This window comes from Gymnogyps californianus, unplaced genomic scaffold, assembly GCF_018139145.2.
Source record: "Gymnogyps californianus isolate 813 unplaced genomic scaffold, ASM1813914v2 HiC_scaffold_181, whole genome shotgun sequence".
NCBI lineage: Eukaryota > Metazoa > Chordata > Aves > Accipitriformes > Cathartidae > Gymnogyps > Gymnogyps californianus.
Genome location: NW_026114062.1, coordinates 17,125 through 36,838, shown reverse-complemented (window position 1 = coordinate 36,838; position 19,714 = coordinate 17,125). Strand labels below are relative to the sequence as shown.

Genomic DNA, 19,714 nt, shown 5'->3' with positions numbered 1-19,714 from the left:
TGGCATTATCAAAATCAGAAGTGAAGAGAGATTCAGAAGAAAAAGTAAGGAGTTCTGTTTTGGCCAGATTAGGAATGATCTGAAGGCAAAACAACCAGGATTATGTGTCAGGGAGGCAGTCAGATATGCAAGACTAGATGGAACAGAGCAGAGGGTTTAAGAATTATTGGCAGAGAGATGATAGCCAAATCCGTGTAACTGGATGTTGTCATCCAGGGACATGGGTACAGAAGTCTCCAGGCAAATCAAGGAGTGACTAAATCCCTTCCCTGCCACCTCACAGAGCTTCCTACCTAGTTCCAAAAGAAATTATCTAAAATAGTGCTGCAAAAACATGCATAAAAACCCTGTCCCTCCATAAAATCTAAAGATCATACTGTTTCTAAAATTAGGGCAACCACTAAATGAAAGTTAACCCGAACAATAACTTTAGCTAAACTTCAGGCCACATGCATTTAATATAATGAGATGAAGAATATGAAAAAGCCATTCATAATGAAATTCATCGAGTTAGGAATGCCATGCTTAGCTGCCTTATAACATATAATTAATGAGCCTATAAAAATCCAGCAGTACGAATTCTCCCGGCTGCCCACAGAACTGTTCTTTATGCTGGGTAGGGCAAGCAAGCATCTGCTTCCACAAATACTGCCCTTTGAGAAGCTGAAAATCTTTTTTTTTTCCCCCATGCTCCATCAGGGACCACACTGCCATTTCCATGACACGCTGAGCTTTGAACCGTTACCCAAATCAGACTATAGCATTTGGCAACCCAGTACACATCTGTCATGATAGACTGGTTATTGGTGAAATGTTAAAGAAAAAGTCATTAACTCTCTTCCATTGCTTCTAATACCCCACCTTCCTCTAGATTATTCATAATCCCCACTAAACCCACCCTCTGTTTATAGTCTTTTAACACAACAGAGAAATATATACTGTCTGGAGAGCTGTCTTGCCTTATACCACTCCCAACCATTTGGTACAACAAAAGATGTTCTCTCTCCATCAAAAGGCCTGATCCCTCCTGAAGCCTTGATGCTCAGATTCAAGGTTAAAGGATTAAGGCCTGAAGCATTGAGTACCAGAGGAAAGGAAGCCAAATATCAAAAGAAACACAAAAATCAATCCTCTTCACCACAGGAGCAGTGTGAAGAACAAATCAGCTGGGCTGAATCTAAAATTTTCTCTGCGTGGCTCTCAAAAATTAGCACTGTTATAAACGTAATGGGTAGTTCTGCAAAGCCTCAGCACCCATGCAAAGCCAAAGAGTTCAGCTCAACACACCAGTACGGTCTGGAAAGTTTTATGTCAGAATAATTAAGTTGCAAATACACAAAGTCCACTTCAGAGAAAGCGTGAGCTGGAGAGCGAGCGAGAGCATGCATGCCGTTATCTTTATATGTAGTCTGTATATCTGCAAGTGGCAGAATCTAATATTTACTAGAGTTTGCCTTTTGCTTCAATTCTCTGTGTGCTGAAGCACAGCCAAGGTCACAAGAGAGGTGGGGGAGTGGGTTCAGCTTAGTGCAGCTGTGATCATGGCCAGAACAGCAGGGTACAGAGGATTTCTTGCTTAACTTTGTAATACCAATAGCTTTTGTTCTTAGTCCTGCCCCATCAGTTCTGATATAAGCTTTTAAATGGCATGAAAGTTGTGCGGGTGGGTTTAAAATCTCCTAATTTAAAACTGCCTTCCAGAACATTTTGTTTTATAAGATTTTTCTTAACTTTTCCAACTCACAAATTTCTGGGACATACGAATATCTAGATTAAACATCATTTTCTCTTCATCCAAGATTACATATAAAAATAAAAAGTAACAAAATGATATGTCTGAATTTATAAAAATAGAATTCAGGTTTTCAAAATTCAATTCAGGCAGTAAACTAACAGTGTCTACATTTTTCTGTAAAGGAGGCATCTGCAAATGACTTGCAAAAATGTCTCACTGTCTGCAAGTGTTGGCAAAGAACAAACTCCTTCAGGAGATGCATGAATTTTAAATATTTCAACTCAAAGAAAAAAAATTATATACGTGATATTACAGAACCATACCCATGCAGAAGACTGGCAGGAAATGCAAGTTTTGTGAAAATACCAAAGCACTCGAATTTTAGCAAGCCTATTTTCACTGATTGCCATCCTACGCTTAGCAGCGTTTCTAACACCAGAGTTCCCATTCTTTTTGAAGACCTCACCTACAGGTTAGCTCCATCTGCCTAAGGAAACTACTTATGGTATCTCCCACTTACATCTTATACCTCAAGTCTATCAGTAGGCTTCCTGCTCAAGGTTACTTTGGACTGTAATGGAAATGATGTAATACTGCTGTGTGCAGCATACATGATCATGAGAACAGAATCAGAATAATTCAGGTAAATGTTAGACAGGCAGCTTCAAAACTCTGTCGCAGTTGAAAGTAAACCTGAAAATGAGATTAGTGAAGCAACCAGATCAGTAGAAATGAACTCCTCGCTTCCCAGTCTGATAAGGATCACTGTCTACCTTAAAAAAAAAAAATAAATGCACGCATAGATATATGTAAAAAATTGCCACGCACCCCCCATTCAGCAATAAGCTTTTAGTAACCACATCAGAACAAAAGCCTTCACCCTGTGCAAGAAAACCTACTACCTTCAGAGTCTGCAGGTGGCACTAATGAAGCAAAAATGTATATCTAACTCCGACTATACTCTCCCGTTACATCACAACAGACTCCAGCAGCCATCTGTTGAAGAGATGCTGTGCCTATATATAGCCAGACAACACCACGAGAGAAAGGAAAACTCATACCTGCACCTAATTCAGCATTTGCACTATTGGCTGTGGCAGGTGCACCTGCCCCGATAAAGACCGAAACTTCTCGACCGCTGGAAGGAAAGAGTTAAACTAGAAGCCGCGGTTTGGGGGTCGAGCCGGCCAGCCGCGCGGTGACCCGGAATCACGTACACAGAGTGCCCCAAGTCACGTACCCCAGTTACCCGAGCTCGCCAAAAACACCTCAACCAGTGAAACCCCTCGGTTGAGAGACCGCTGACCATATATGACCACGAACCCCGATCCGACCTAGGGTATAAATGGAGCCCCGCCGGAGGGCACATTGAGCTAGTTCTCCTCGGAGCAGTGGGTTTGCAGTCGGGGGCTTTCCCCGTGGGTCGGGATGCCACCCACGGAAACTCCTGCAGGTTGAGTGCCTTGCCTTATTGGTGAGTGATTGCGCATTTTAAGTCATCATTCTAAACTTAGATTTGGTTATAGTTTGTATAGTGATAGTTCCCAACTGACATCCTGAACCTGTAAATAAGTTGTGTTTGTTGCAGTGTTATGACCTAATATTCCTGTTTAATTTGGCTATTATATCTCAATACAACATAACATTTCTGTTCAATTTGACCATTATATTTTGATATCATTAAAGAAAATTGACTTTTAAAATATGTTGCTATCTGTCTAGTGTTTCTGTGACATTGGCAGATCTGCAAGCACTTTTTTTACTGGCCAAGCAAGTGTTCACTCCACAAATATCCTATCTAAAAATGATACAAACTTCAAAGTAAAATAATCTGGAACAAGAAAGTAACTTGGGCATCAAAAGGAGCACTAACAAGTGGGTAAGCAGCTTCCAGATACACAGATTTTATGGGCCATTTGCAAGCACAGTTGATTTCAGCCCGATTTAATGTGCCAGTCTGCCAAAACAGCAAAGAGATGAAAAAAAAATCCCAACAAACTGTATTCAATACATTCATAAAAGTTGGCCAAGTACTATATAGACACACCTCAAGAGACCAAGGACAACTCACAGATGAAGTGAAGCCTGGGAGGTCTTAGACAACAAGCCAGTTGTGGCGCTGGTAATGGTTTCTCCTCCAGAGGCTCAGGATGAGAGTAACAGGAGGTGACGCACACTGGCACGAAGAACTGACAAGAAAATTCCAAATAGGAAACAAAATGGGTGCCGCCATTGCCACCCATTTTAAAATATCAGTTCCCTTCAAAAATGGGATTAACGGGGCCAGCGCAAATCAGGTCAGAGGTGGCAGAACCGTGTGATTGTGAGTGATTTTTATTTTATTTTTAAATTAGTCAGAGGGAAGAATTGTGTGAACAAACCTGGATATGCCTGGGACAGCAGGGGGAGCTGCGAGTCTGCGTTCCTCTACACGTCTATTTAATTGCGTTGAATATTTGGACAAAACCACAGAAGTATGCTTGCACATCGCCATAGAAAGATGCCTGCATGTCTAACAAGCTGCAAAAAAAAAAAAAAAAATCGAGTTCATAACAAAGCATTAAACAAGGAGCAAGAGATAATTGTCACCTTCTCTCACAAGATAATAAAAATAGTTACACCATAAACATAAAAATCTTTTAAGAAGACCCCTGACAGCATTCCCTCCTGGAACTATCACCATAGCAATAAGCATTCAAATAGAGGGAAAGTACTGCTGAATTCTGTGTTTGATATTTTCAACTAACTAAAAATACAAACCGGAAAAAATACACAGGGGTGATATAGAATGAAGCACACAAACATAAAAAGCCTTCAACGAAATTAAAGGTAGCAAATTCCACCTGCAAATCTTTAATACTTCAGGAAAGAAATCCTTTAACCAGGTAGCATACATCGAAAGAGTGCCTGCAGATAACTGTAAACCCATCCGATAGCTGCTGTATCCAACAGTTACTATTTATAACATTTTGCACAGGTCAGTGTAGAGATGCAGTGACAGTATTGTGTGAAAGCCGAGGAAAAGATGCACATTAGAGAGAAGGCAGTAAAAAGCTGTACCGGCAGAGCTGTGTAGGAAACCTAAGAATCGGAAAAGCAGGGAACCTTGTATATTAAGATTTAGGCACACAGCAGAGCTCTGGGGAGGGGTACTTGCAAAGCAGCAAACCGTATCTTCTCTAGTTGGTGCTATTAAATAGGTCTTATTTCCATGACATTCAGATCCAAAGTTAAGATTAAATAAAGGAGAGAAGAGTGGATTGCTTTAAAATTCCTCTCCCAGATGCAGACGTCAGGAGCGTACACAAAAGCAGGTGCCAGGTGTATTGATCCTACTGAATACACATGGAGTGGGTACTTGAGTGTGTACCAAGCATCTGCGTCTGGGAGATGGAAAGCACTTTGTAAAAGGCTGTTTTATGCTAAACAAATGCATCAGGTTATGTTTTTATTTTGAATATTTTAAAGCATCTTACACACTGGGGCAGACTTGAAAAGAAATTATACAGACAACCAGACAACTTGCCATTAATTGTACAAGTTACTGTCTCCATAGCTGAAAATTGGCTGTGGGCTCACTTAGGAGCACTCCAAGCTACTGAAAACCATCCTCAGTAAAACCTGCTCTGACTGCTGCACCTTAGAGAACTGGAGATCCTGCAACTGAAGACTCTTGAGGTCCCACGCGCCAGCCCAGCTGCAAGCAGGCAAAGGGACAGACACATTTCTTCCCAACAGCTCCTCAACATACCCAGCAGGGAAGTGACAAATTCAACACTGCAAATTCATACCGGGACCATCCAAAGAGGCTGAGATGGACAACGCTTGCTGACTTTGATAATGAAAAAAACATAATGGCACATTTAGAAGAGAAAATGAAACAGGCATTCATTAGAAAATTTGGCTATAGTTTGTAGTAGTTCCCAAGATAAAAGTTTTCCTTTTCACAGACAGACTATGACCAAAATCTGTATCAGAAATCAAACTCTGTACTGTATTTGCTTGTGGAATCTTTTTTTTCCTTTTTCAAGGAGGGAAAAAATTAATTCCTACAGGAGATGACAAGATGCCTTTTAAAGTACATATCTCATTTCTGACTACAATTACCTTTCAATAGCCTGGCACAGCTGCATGCTCCTATTTGCTTTTTGTTTTTCATTAAGGGCTCCTCTATTATTTGTACCCATCCTATAGCATTTATACCTGGCAGTGATGCACATTCCCTTGCCTATGATTCTTCCCACAGATAGTAGAGAATAAATTGCAATTAGATTTTCATAATTGTAGATAATTAACTCAAAATGAGCTGTTAATTATAAAACCCCTATGGTTTTCAGTTCTTGATTATATTATTTATTTTACTTCTAAACTCCAATATCTCACTTCAGCAAGTTTAGTATTTTAAAGGACTTTCACCATTTCCTTTAAAATACCAGGATATTTTTAAGCTAAGTTTTGCTTATTTGAAGACTGAAATCAAGTTTCATGATGTGAGGTTTGCTAGAGGAGCTTTCATGTATGAACTGGAAGTCAGAGAGGGCTGGTTTTCCATTAAGGTTCTGATAGCATTTGCTGTAACAAGAACCATTTGGCAGGTCAATTAAAAACCAAACAAACAAAAAAAACAACCCACAAATGAAAAAACAAACAAAAAAAAAAACCCCAAAACACCAAAAAAGAGACTGTTTAAAAAAAAAAAATATATATTCCTACCAGCTCTTCATCCTTTCTAAGCTCTAGCCACACACTTGCATACTCTCTCGATACTGAAAAAAACATCACTTACATATTCAAATGCATAAAGAGAGACAAACAGACTTATCTTCCATAGCCGCTTTCAGCCTTACATTAGAGTAAATTATTTAGGGACCATTCATCTGGTAACCTTTGCGAAACTGAAAATAGCATAGAGGAAGAAAAACTTTCAAGTGTTTTGCTGCCAAACTTTGGAACCAGCTGACACAGCAACTTGAGACTGCACAAACACATATTAACTTTGAAAAATTACAGTAAATTAAACCAGGGGAATGAAGAGAGGATGGGGAACCTTTTGAAACCTGGAACTCTCATTTTGTTAACAGCACAGGTTTTCCTCATTTTCCCTGCTAGGCTATGTAGATTTTTGCAGGTTTTTGGTAAACTGTTGCCAAGAAGCCCTACAGATGTTCTAGGTTACATTTTTCCTCCAAGGGGCTTAATGCTACTGCATCTTAAACATATCACGACTCTCTATCTCTTTTGTTACAGTGATCACACTTTGATCACTTCAGTCTGTGTGAAAACGAAACAAAAAAGCATCAGAATACAATGAGGATATGCCAGTAACTCACAGCAGCCAAACACCTGGTTAAGCAATGAAGTATTCCAAGGAAACTAACAACTCTTGCTGTTCTGGAGAAAGAAGACTTATTCCTTTTCAGTGAAGAAGGATCTCAAAAAAATAAAATAAAATCAGTATCAATTGAGGTTAAAAAAAAAATGAAAGTATTAGACCCTTAGTTTATAAATAAATTAATAGTTCTTCCAGTATTCTCATAGTGGAGAGAAAAGCTTATTATTTTAAAGTCTTCTCTTGTCACTAAAGAAGGGGCCATTCAAAGAACAGCTGCTCTTCTTGTCCACCAAACAGGGAATACTTGGGTCAAAAGAACAGATATAGTTAAAGCACAGAACAAGAAGCTGTTACTTTTTGAGAAAGGGAGAAAACCCCTGTCAAATCCACAGTTTTTATTTGTTGCTTTTCTAATAAGCCTGAATCTTCTTCCAGTGGTAACAGGAAATGTGACAGGGTGGGACAGAAAGAAAACACAATAATGTATTGATTAAAGTTTTAAATAGTATGCAAAATGGAGATAAAGAGCTAAATATTGGCTTCACTCTACTTCCAGTTATTTCAGTGGGAGTTTGTTCTGATTGCACTGAAGCAGAGGTGCAACACAGCATTATTTAAAAAACAAGTAACTATTACCAATTGTAAAATATCATTTCTATCTGGGAGTTAAAGGCCAGAGTATTTTTTACATCAGGTCCAAATCAAGACTAAAGAGATGTTCTGATCCTAGTTGAAAAAAATAACAAGCAGTACCTAAAACCGAGAACAAAAGCTAAGATTTTGTGAAAACTCCATTTTGCACTGGGCTAGGTTAGTGTCCTTAAGAGATAGCACACAAAACCTGAGACCTCTACAGGAAGTCAACCCCTAAACTTCAAGTAATAACAGTTCCACATAACTATTGACTCATAAAATGCAACAACCAATGAATTTTACCTTTCCTGCGGAAAAAAGCTCTTAATCTGAAACAAACACATGAACAAATACACTTAGCAGCTAACAGCATGCTGTCAAGAAGATATACCGACACTGTGAAGTACTTAGCAGTGAAGAGAGAAATTACCTTAGCCCCATGCTGTTGCTGTTCATCATCAGAGCAAGTTCTCCAGGTGCTTCATCAATGGGCACATCATCTGAACCAGGTACGTGGCCTCTAAACCTGAAAAAGCAGAGTTAGCTGGTTTTGCAGCTGGTCAAATCATCACACCAGGAACTTGCCACAAAAAGGTGAGCTGTGCATCTACAAACAGGGCACTTACTTAATCATGTTAAATGCAGAAGCTTTCACAACTGTTTTCACACTTTCAAATATACTTTTGTTTTGGAAGGCTGACTTATGTCCAGTGTCTTTGCTTCTGAGGGTTTCCATTGGGAAAAAAGATTAGAAAAATTTCATTTACTGATTTCCAAGGACCTGCTCCCTTAAGAAAATGGTCACAGTATCCAATAACAAACGTCCCTGTTGGGCTCAGATTACAGTTCCAGCAGCACCAGAGCTCAAAGACATCATATGTAAACTGCATAAAATGTAGAAGTTGAGATGGTTGTGTCTCCTGAAACTATGGGCCCACAAATGATGCTCCATTTTTAATAGATTACCCCACCTTTTTCTTTCTCTCCAATGAAGATAGAAAAATCAGCAATAGAAGTACTTTTCCCTTTTTATTTGAATAAAATTCCTGTTTTCAGGATTTACCCATATTTGTCTACATTACTGAGAATATTTTGGCATTTCTGGAACTCTCCTCTATTCTGGTGTGGTTGGCATCAGGAGAGGTCACTGAACTGCCCCTTTCCCTGCACACACACCATTTTTGATAGCCGAGCAACTATTTCACATAGAGAGAAACTGGAAACTGAAAGTACTATGCTCGCTTGAGGCTAAATAGGGAAATGTGGGATATTAAAATGCAGTTATGATGCAGCGTAGCCAAAAAAGATCTATTCGTACTTTCGCTAAAAGAGCAGAAGAGTTAATAGCCAATAATTACAAATGGTCAGACCTTTTACTTGTCATTCAATGACAATACTTTCAGCAGCTCAGAATGGACCTTAACCAGCATTCCACCCATGCAGAAGGACAGACAAAAATAAACACTGTCTGGAAATGGATTTTTGTTGTATTGTTTTTTTAAACTGTCATGACGTTAAGAGATGAACTAGGTTAGAGCCTCCTGACAATGAAGCAAAGGGTATTTGAGCTTAGCTAAACAAATTTTTATTGTTTGTAGGATATAAAATTACCCTGTTATCAAGTGCAAAAGTGAATTATATACCTGGAACTGAAACAAAACTGTGATGCTTAAGAGATTTACCTGTAAATATCAAACATTTAATTCTAAAGAGACTGAATATTTTTTAAGAGCAAGCACGCTATATTCTAGTTGCTTTTCTTAGAGAGAATGTGGCAAATGTGCTTTCACCTACACCTCTGAAAAGAGATCACAAAAATACTTTGAGTCCTTAGATTGATCACATATGATTTTCTTTCATAGAATTCTTTTAGGTAACTAGAGCTCTGTAAACCATAAAGTTTTTTTCAGGAAAAAAATGACTAAAATAGGCATAATGGCATTAACAAGCACATCATTACAGATATATTTAAGGTCCGTTTATTTCTGGGCTTATGATGCCTCAAAGAAGTCTGAAAAATATCCATTAGAAACAAAACCACCAAAAAACTCAGTCTGTATGTCCTTCATATTCTCCTTGTTTTTCATTAGAGGGATGCATGCATAGAATTAAGGTATTTGATGATTAAGAATTCATCTGTTCCTATTTAATTCTCACCTGAAGTCATAATCCTTTGTTTGTGACCTCTGTCATTTTCAACACACACAATTGTAATTGCCTCTGATACGAAAGGCATTTTTAAAGCCATTATTTTCAATGTAAAATGCAATCCAAGATGACAAACAAAAGACCACCTAAACTACAGTATTCTTTTTTAGAGTTTGAAAAGTAACCAGGGGGCTGGGATTAAGAAGAGAAAGTGATATATTCCTCCATGGTGGTTATAATACGTGAATGTAGGAAGTGGGTCATGTAATGCATACTCTCATGGGATGCTGTCAGCAGTTGCCATATTAAAATAGTATCGAAATAAGCATCCTTGTGAAACCCTCCTATTGCTTCTTCTAAAAGATTGCTAGATTTTCCCCATTGCTTTCCCTTCCTAATGCTGAAATACTAGTACTCAACTGAGTTACACAGGCTAATTCAACTTGCTTTAACCCACTCCCTTTTACTGTTCCTCTCCACTCTAGTAACGCGATACCAATAAACCAGTTTCTCCCTCTTTCCCAGAGTCCCCATTTACATTGTCAGGAAGGTGTTCTCTCACATACGTATATATGTGTATATATATATGGAAAAAAATACATATATTCCATATATATATATAAAAAATGATCTCCATCTTTTCTGTAAAACACACTTCTTTCAGTCCCTACCTAGGAAGGTGCAATACTTCAAAACTGACCTCTCCAAGGAAAGAAGGGAGAATGCCACATCTATGTCATCCACGCTCACACTGCTCTCTTGCCAAATGTCTGTATTCCTTGAAGTGCCTGCACTAAGATCCTCTCATTTTCTTCTACTGCTCCTCTTTTCCTACCTAGTCTTTTAGCACTGCTTTTCTTGTGCCTTTCTTTCTACCACATACTGTTTTCCTCTGCTGCTTTCCACAGCTGTCATGCTGTTTCCCAACAGTATATGCTAATATACTAAAAAGTCTCCTCCTCTAAGTCACTGTTAGAGAGAATTTGTGCTACAGGTATTGCCTATCTTATTTTATCAGTTCCATTCTCCCACTTTAACTATTGCCCATGTCTTCATTAGAAATTTTAGAAATTTTTAAACTCTAAGTCTCAAAATCACCTGTTATAATCCATACGGGATTGGTGTAGTTGCTGTTAGTTTAGGAGCAGTTTTGCTTCTTGCTTAGCCAACAAATGTTGGAGTCGTTCCTTTTCAATTTCCAGCTCCATTTTCTGCAGAAGCAGCTTCTGCCTTCTTTCTTCATACAACCTTTTAGCCTGCTCTGTTTCTTTAGGCCCTGAGTCCACGCTGTCATTCAGCCCAGAAACTCAAGAGCGCCTAGAATAATCACAGGTTTTGTGAACTGGCCCAGAGTGTCTTTTAAGTACCTAGCTGACATGGTGGCTCTCTTGCATGCTCCCTGAGCTCCCTACGTGCTTGCAGGCACAACTGTGACTCACTTGCTGAGGGCATGTGCTCTGAAATTCATTTGCTTTCTGGTCCATCTTCTGAGCTGGTTTATACATGGTGAGGGCTCCTCTGCTTGGCTGGGGAAATCATATTGTTACACTTTCTGTGCAAGCCATTTTCCACCAGATATTCCTTCAGACACTCCTGATGGTTGTAATGGATTTCAGTCCCATAATCGTGATAATTCCTGCATGGCTGAGACAATGCAACACGGGCTGGGCTTCCAGCCTTTGATGCTCTACTGTTCTTATAAAAAGTTTGTGGTCCTCCAATACCTAAGTAGGTATTGGAGGACCTAGGTACCTAGCTCCAGAGACGGTTGTTGGCATGAGCTCTTCTTACTGGATACCTGCAATAAGAGTGTTGTGGTTTAACCCCAGCCAGCAACTAAGCACCACGCAGCCACTCATCCCTCCTCCCTCCCAGTGGGATAGGGAGGAGGATTGGGAAAAAAAAGTAAAACTCATGGGTTGAGATAAGAACAGTTTAATAACTAAAGTAAAATAAAATATAATACAATACTACTAATAATAAAAATATAATAATTGTAACAAAAAGGAATATAACAAAAAAAAGAAGAGGGGAAAAAAACCCCAAGAAAAAGACAAGTGATGCACAATGCAACAATGCAATTGCTCACCACCCGCTGACCGATGCCTGAGCAGCGATCTGCCCCTCCCGGCCAACTCCCCCCTGTTTATATACTGGGCATGACGTTCTATGGTATGGAATACCCCTTTGGCTAGTTCAGGTCAGCTGCCCTGGCCACGCTCCCTCCCAGCTTCTTGCACACCTGCTTGCTGGCAGAGCATGGGAGACTGAAAAGTCCTTGGCTTAAGATAAGCGCTACTTAGCAACAACTAAAACATCAGTGTGTTATCAACAGTATTCCCACACTAAATCCAAAACCCAGCACTGTACCAGCTACTAAGAAGAAAATTAACTCTATCCCAGCTGAAACCAGGACAAAGAGAAACAATTTCCTGTAAATTAACAAAATTTATCTTTGCTCACTCAGAAATAGACTTGCTGTATCATGCTGATGGACATACAGCCAAACCTGAAAAAATGTTTATCAGAAGACGGACACGAATCTGCTATCAAATCTACATTTCATTCCATCTACACAAGTGTAATAAATGTAAAACTACTGCCTGCAGGATCCTCAGCATAAAATGAGTTGCTTCAGAGTATCAAGTAGTTGTGAGCATCTAGGGTTACATAAAATCAACTTGAAGAGTGGCAAAAAACATTAAATGTTAATGTTTGAAAATGTTTAATTTTGAAGACCGAGCCAAAAAATCCATTCAGCCACTGTAAATACTCTTTGATTGGCCATTACACAGCAGGAGATTTGATGTAAAATGTTTCACCTTGCACTGAATGGAATATTACTGCTGGAAATTTGATGAGACTTTTTGAAATATCTTTACAGAAACACAGATAAAAACCAACTACTTTCTGTAAAAAATGGTTGTACATCAAAAGCTGTCATTTAAATATGAAAAATGTTTAAATTCAGCTATAAACGTAAGTGATTTTTCAATTAAGCTGGGCAAGTGATTATACTCTGATAAAACTCTGAAGAAAGAAAGCAACTGTAATTCACATTTGTCAACCCAGTGCAAGCAAATTCTAGCGGTTTTGTTATACTCGTGGATATTACGTAACAGACATCAAAATCCTACTTACATCCTGGAGTATCTTTGCACTATTTTTCATCTAGGCAGTTAAGCATTTGAGTTTTTATGCACATCAGAACAGCAGTGAATCAGGCACTCGCATTTCTTTTGCTAGACCTGTGCATTAATTTCAATAACATACTGAATTTAAACTCCTCCAGCCTTTGGGACCTTTCACAAAGATCTAATTTTTTTAATTACAGAAGCCAAGTTTCTTAAAGATAACAAAACCACTGCAGTGAAAGTGGTTTAGCAGGGAAATTTGGTATCCACTGATGGAAAGAAAAGTATTATTTGCACTCTGGCAATGCTTACAATAGATAGGTATCGTCCACACAGAGTGGAAGACAGTCAGCAAGCCCCAAAACACTAGAACTTAGGAATGCAAGCAAGCGTCCAGTGATGATTAGAAGAGAGATATAATCCAAATCTATGCAGTGTTTATATGTATAATTTAAATTCTTTTTTATAAATAAACAAAATACCAAATATACTCTGCTGCCCTTCAAGACAACCAATTACAAGTTTCTTGTAGACTTCACAGAATGTAAATTAACATGGATTAGCACCTGAATACTGATATTTTATTATTTTCAGTTTTGTGGATACAAATATATCCTCTTTGCCATGTGATTGAAAGACAAGGATGTCATGTTTTGCCCCAAAGGGCCCAGTGAGTTGAAGGCATTTGCATTAATGTCAGTGCTAAATGTCTGAGGAAAGTCTGGTGCTTGGACTGAGAGAGAAGTACAGTGTTGTGGTTTAACCCCAAGCCAGCAACTAAGCACCACGCAGCTGCTTCCCCCTCCCCCCTCCCAGTGGGATGGGGAGGAGGAAAAAAAAAAGGTAAAACTTGTGGGTTGAGATAAGAACAGTTTAATAACTAAAGTAAAATAAAATACACTACTAAGAATAATAATATAATAATAATAATAATGAAAAGGAATATAACAAAAAAAAAGAGAAATAACACCCAAGAAAAGACAAGTGATGCACAATGCAATTGCTCACCACCTGCTGACCAATGCCCCAGCAGCAATCCACCCCTCCCAGCCAACTCCCCCTGTTTATATACTGGGCATGACGTTCCATGGTATGGAATACCCCTTTGGCTAGTTCAGGTCAGCTGCCCTGGCCATGCTCCCTCCCAGCTTCTTGCACACCTGCTTGCTGGCAGAGCATGGGAAACTGAAAAATCCTTGGCTTAAGATAAGCGCTACTTAGCAACAACTAAAACATCAGAGTGTTATCAACAGTATTCTCACACTAAATCCAAAACCCAGCACTGTGCCAGCTACTAAGAAGAAAATTAACTCTATCCCAGCCAAAACCAGGACATGCAGGACATTAAAATATTTTAAAGTCAGAGGGGCTGGCAGGGCAACTGAGCAGAAATGCAACATGCTGCCAAAAAGTTGGAGGGTTTTTTTGTTATTTATTATTTGTAGCGTGCCATCCTTGTCTGCAATATTTTCTAGACAAATAAAGGCTACAAAGCCCTTTTAATCTAAATTAGACAATATACAAAGGGATGACCAGCAACAGGAAGAAATATTACAGAAAAGGGAAAGTAAGAGAATCCTGTGGTTACACTGTCTCTCATTTCCCACCTCACCTGCTTCTGCTAGCATAGCATTTAGGGCACCAACAGAAAAAGGCTTTCAAGGTGGCTAGTTTCCTAGCCCCCTAGGACAGCAGAAGGTGGCAGACCTGAAGGTAAGAGCTGGCAGCTTAGGGTGGTCTACAGAAAGTATACATCTACCCTTCTGTAGCCCATAAACAGAAGTAAAAAGAAACAAAAAAAGAAGACTCAAAAGATGGAATGACTGAGAATTTCTTTATTTTAGCAGTTTGTTTTATTGACTGAAGAGACAAGAGAATGTTAAGAAATCTAAGCACACGAATGAAGATGGTACAAAATAATCATCAGGAGCAGGTTTAAGAATAAAGGCCCACATCGCAAATTAACTTCATGGCTGAAGCTCTATTAAGAGTTCCTGAAGGCCCTAAAAGAGAGGTATCAGTTAGCATTTGTTGACCTTGGCTGCCATTAAATCTGCCCTGATGGTCTCAGAAATGACAGTGACATTTAAAGACTTCATAACAAGGCAGAGAAACTTTAATGTTATTTCACAGTTACAATATGTTTGCAGGGGGAAAATTCTCATTAATGTCATTGAATGCGAGTGGGGTTTTTTTACTCCTTTAGAAGGAGGTCATATTAGGCAGAAGACTGAGTTCCAATTTCACATGCCTTTGACAGCTACTCAGTACTTTGCAGGGTCTAACCCCAAAGAAAAAATAACTGTTGGAAGTCAGAAGCTAGTCAACAACTTTTTTAGCAATTTGTGTTTTTCTGTTAATGCTTTAATTAAAAACTACAGTTGGATGGTAGAGGCTGCAGGGAAAATGGATGGACATTTACACTCATCTGGTCAGATGAGACCAGAGCATGCCATGACAGATCTGTAAGGTGCAGGCCAGGTGAAAGGGAAAAGTGAAAAAAATTTTCTTAAGACCCACCTACTACTGTGAGCCTAAAGACTCACAAGCATAAGGAATTGGGTAATTTTACAAGATGAGTTTAAGAAAGATATTGCCTACGGGACACATGGAAACCATGATGGACCATGATGGAACAGCTGTGCTTTCCCCTCTGTGGAGCTCTTCCAGGCTTACTGTACAGTATTTAAAGATACAACTTCCTTTAACTGAGGTTTAAACAAACAAACTCAGACTGCTCCTTGCAACATATGGAGTTAATAAGACTTGATCAGATGTGAAACTCTTGCATGGAAACAAGGAGATATTAAAAAATAGTTCAAACAATCTTTAGAAGGGTTTAAAGAGGAAGACACGTGGGGAGCTCTACGAAATCTTTACTGCAATCCCAGTAATTTTTGCTCAGGGATTCAGAACAGAGCTTAAACAAACATCCAGTCCTTAAAACTTCCTACAAACAGACAAACAGCGCATCAGTTTTATGCATGCAGCATTATGATCTCTGCAAATTCTTCTTAAATGCAACTTGTGTGCTCTGCAGCATTAATTCACAGCGCTAGCAGAGGAAACACATTTACAGACTGACTCTAGCACACAGGGCTTTGTACTGCAAGGGATGAACTAGTAACTGATCAGATCTTACAATCTCAACACAGGCAAGGTCCTGACAGATTTCACTGGTAGCTCTGCACATACAAAACATGTTTAAGAAACAGCCCAAAATCATTGCCTCGATAAGTTGCATGCTGAGGACAAAAGCTAGGGTCCTTGCATACACTGGGCAAAATACAGTGCTGTTACGGTGAACAGCAAAATTCCTATAGATGTTAACAGGGTCGGAGTTTAACCCATAGCACCTGGCTTTGTAGTTTGTAGCTGAAATGTATTTGAATACAGAAAAAGAGACAATGAACTAAAATTGTTCTCAATTGTATCTTGAGAACATTTCTCTAACCTGGATTTTCAGCTCTGGGGTTTCTTTTGGTGGGGTAGAAACAGAGGGAGGAACATGCAGGTTCAGAACTAGTCCATTATGCTGATCTGAGCAGGGACCCTGGAGGAAGCCAAGAACAACGAACAGAAGCAGCAACCAGAGGAGAAATACAGAGATTTAAAGATACTTAAAGATGAAGCAAAAATTTCAAAATGGACAAATGAAAGGCTACCATATACAGGGACACCTTAAAGAGCATCAAGGGCACATATTAGTGACCTAGCTGATGCACTCACTAAGGTATACATCCTAAACCTGGAACTCAGTCACCACCATGCATTGTTGATGTACGGGTCTCATCTGAATAAAGCTTGGGTTTAGGTTTGCAGGTCTGTCAACAGTATAAGCACTTGCTCTTGTCACTAGAATGAGGAGAATATATTATAAATAAGCTCGGGTAGGATATTGGGGCAACAGAAATGCCATTTTAAGAACAATTATTTCAAATGATAGGACTATTTGAAGTGCATTACTTGTGATTAAGGAGCTATTCTTTCCAAGAGTCTGTAAGAAGTTATCAAGGAGAATGTAAAAGGTAAAGATTTTAAAGTAAATTAGTAGGATCTACTGAAGTCTATCATTTTTTTCTTTAAATCATATAATCCTTTATTAAAATCTCTACCATAAGTAACCTAATATCAGTCATTACAAAGTGCCCAGATAATAGTTCAGCAACTGTCTCTGTCAGTACCTAAGATAAATACAGTAGATAACTGGGAAGGTAAGCTGACCATTTTTCAAGCAAGAAATAAAGCACCATTTTCTGTAGTAATTATGTATAGCTATGATTGCCATATTCCACTGAATAAAACAAGTGGTCTCAAATCAAAGAAACAATATGTGAATGACAGTCACAAGCCTGTATTTTTCCTGTAAAAATCTACTGAACTCAATATACTGAACAGGTGTAGCAAAAAAAATAAAAATAATAAAATAGGATCACATCACAAAAAAGTGAATCTATAGCTGCTAGCTGACAGCAGAGGAACACCTCCTATGTTTGTGTTGCCTTCAATTTTTTTTCTCCTCTTTAAGAGGGTTTGAGCTGGGATGCCAGGTGCACAAAAAACCTGCATTCAAAGTGGCATGTGAGCATTTGCTGGCACTCAGCTTTAAGTGTATATTTTGCATTCATAAACATGCCACCCTTCTTCTCCAGCTACACAAATATTGTAGATAATCTCTAACAAATGCTTCCATTTCAGATCAGCAAACTGGTTTTACACTGGCTGATAAGGCAGTCATTAATAATACAGTGCTCCAAGAAAACTAAAGCGAGGCGCCTGAGTCTTGGAAGTCACTGTGAGCAGAATGCCCATTAAGCCCAAAGAGTACCTACATATGGCAATGTAATACCTGACCACTAAAATTAAGCAAACTTGTTTGCTTTCTGAAACAAAACTGTATCGGACCTGTCTGCACTATAGAAAAATGCCACTATACTAATCTTGATAGCGCCAGGTCTAACTATTAACATTCAATGTGCTGCCAACATTATAAAAACTAAAAATCACAGTCTTCTGACTTCAATTTTTTACTTCTGCCCTTTATTTTACTGAAGAATCAGTAGTTCAAGACCTAGATAAATATTTCAAAAACTATACTATTTCTGAGCGGAGCAGGTCACTACCATTTCCCAGTACATTTGGAGTTCATGTGAAATAAGGGCAGAAGAGTGATGAGCTGCATTTTTAACATGGACATACACAGAATAGTTGTCTAGCTGATAGAGAATGCGTAATGCAACATCTGCACAGTACGCCTTGCCAAAGCCCATCCCAAATAAATGTAGTGCATTCTCCCTAGTGCAATTAACTCTAGTACTCTGGCAGGTTTTGCTAGAAGATCATCAAGGTAGATTACCTTCCAGCATATGAACTAAATACTTACAGGTGTTATATCATCAGTTATTACTTACAAACTTCTGCATTTAACAAGACATCCAGGCAAATGAATGATCTAATTTATGAATTATTTATAAGAATTTCACAGCATGCTCCTGGCATCATCCATGGCCTTTTCCAGGTCATATGACACCAATTAGAGCTGAATTTTAAATTATTCAATAACCTGAACTCTCTTGTCATTTAACATATAGATATCAATGCAGTAAACAAGTTAAGTCTAATGGGCCCTGGAGGTTTGCGTTCCTCCACCCATCAGCAGCAGAGGCTGTATGCTACCACCGGAATAGAAAATAATAGAATGCAGCAGTCAAAAACATTTGCAAGGTTTTAATAAGTTATTTTGGCTCCCTTAGGGATTTTAGTATAACTTACAAGCACTGAATCTAAAATATGTTAAAGTCCTTAGCTATGTGCTTTAAAAACAAAACTAGGACATAGCAAAAGAGCAAGTCTGACACTAACCCTAATTTAGGCCCTTAATCTGAAATATAGAGGAAAGTATGGACTAAGCAAAATTTACTATGCACAACTCATTACCTTCAGGCTCTCCTACAGTATAGCCAAAAATAGCCCCTCTCCCAACACATATACACCTGTCTGTAAAGATAAGGCTACACACAGGGAAATAGAAATGTTAATTTAACAGCTATCAGTTGACAGGTGTACCTTGCACTCCTTAGCAATTGAGTGGAGAAGGGACCTCCACCATTCTTCTATCCTAACAGCACTGGGGAGACCTGCTCTAGAAACCCATCCAGATTTGGGTATCGGCTTCAAGATATACAACTTCAGAGGAAAGGTTTAAGGACCTTTGCGGCACATTATAAAAAAGAGAGGGGATATAACAGCCTCTGAAGCATAAATGCAATAAAAGACACCTTAAAACCACCGTTTTCTATGATGACTACAAGAAGGACAAGAAGATATCAACAGCAAAGGTAACTGAGATGAACAGCATAATTAGATATCTGATTCTGCCTCATTGTAAAGTCTGCAAGAAATGCACAGCAAGCATGCCACGTCCTGGCTCCGAATCAGTTGCCCTCTGACATCTCATGAACCTGTGAGCATGGCTTCATGACTGAAGGGAGGCATGCAGACCCCCTATCTACTGCTGATCTAGCCTAAGCAGTCCAAGACTGTATTGGGTCTAGCTGAGATGGAGTTAATTTTCCCCATAGCAGCCCTCATAGTGCTGTGCTCTGTATTGGTAGCTAGAAAGGTGTTGATAACACACCCGTGTTTTGGCTACTGCTGAGCAGTGCTCCCACAGCATCAAGGCTGTCTCTCCAACATTGTCCCCCCTCACCACTAGGCTGGGGGTGGGCAAGA

General features: G+C 39.1%; 1 pseudogene; it reads right to left on the bottom strand.

Moving 5' to 3' along the window:
- The window catches only part of LOC127028107 (protein hinderin-like), a 48,898-nt pseudogene extending 35,879 nt beyond the window's left edge, over positions 1–13,019 (bottom strand).
- Between the last annotated feature and the right edge of the window lie 6,695 nt (positions 13,020–19,714).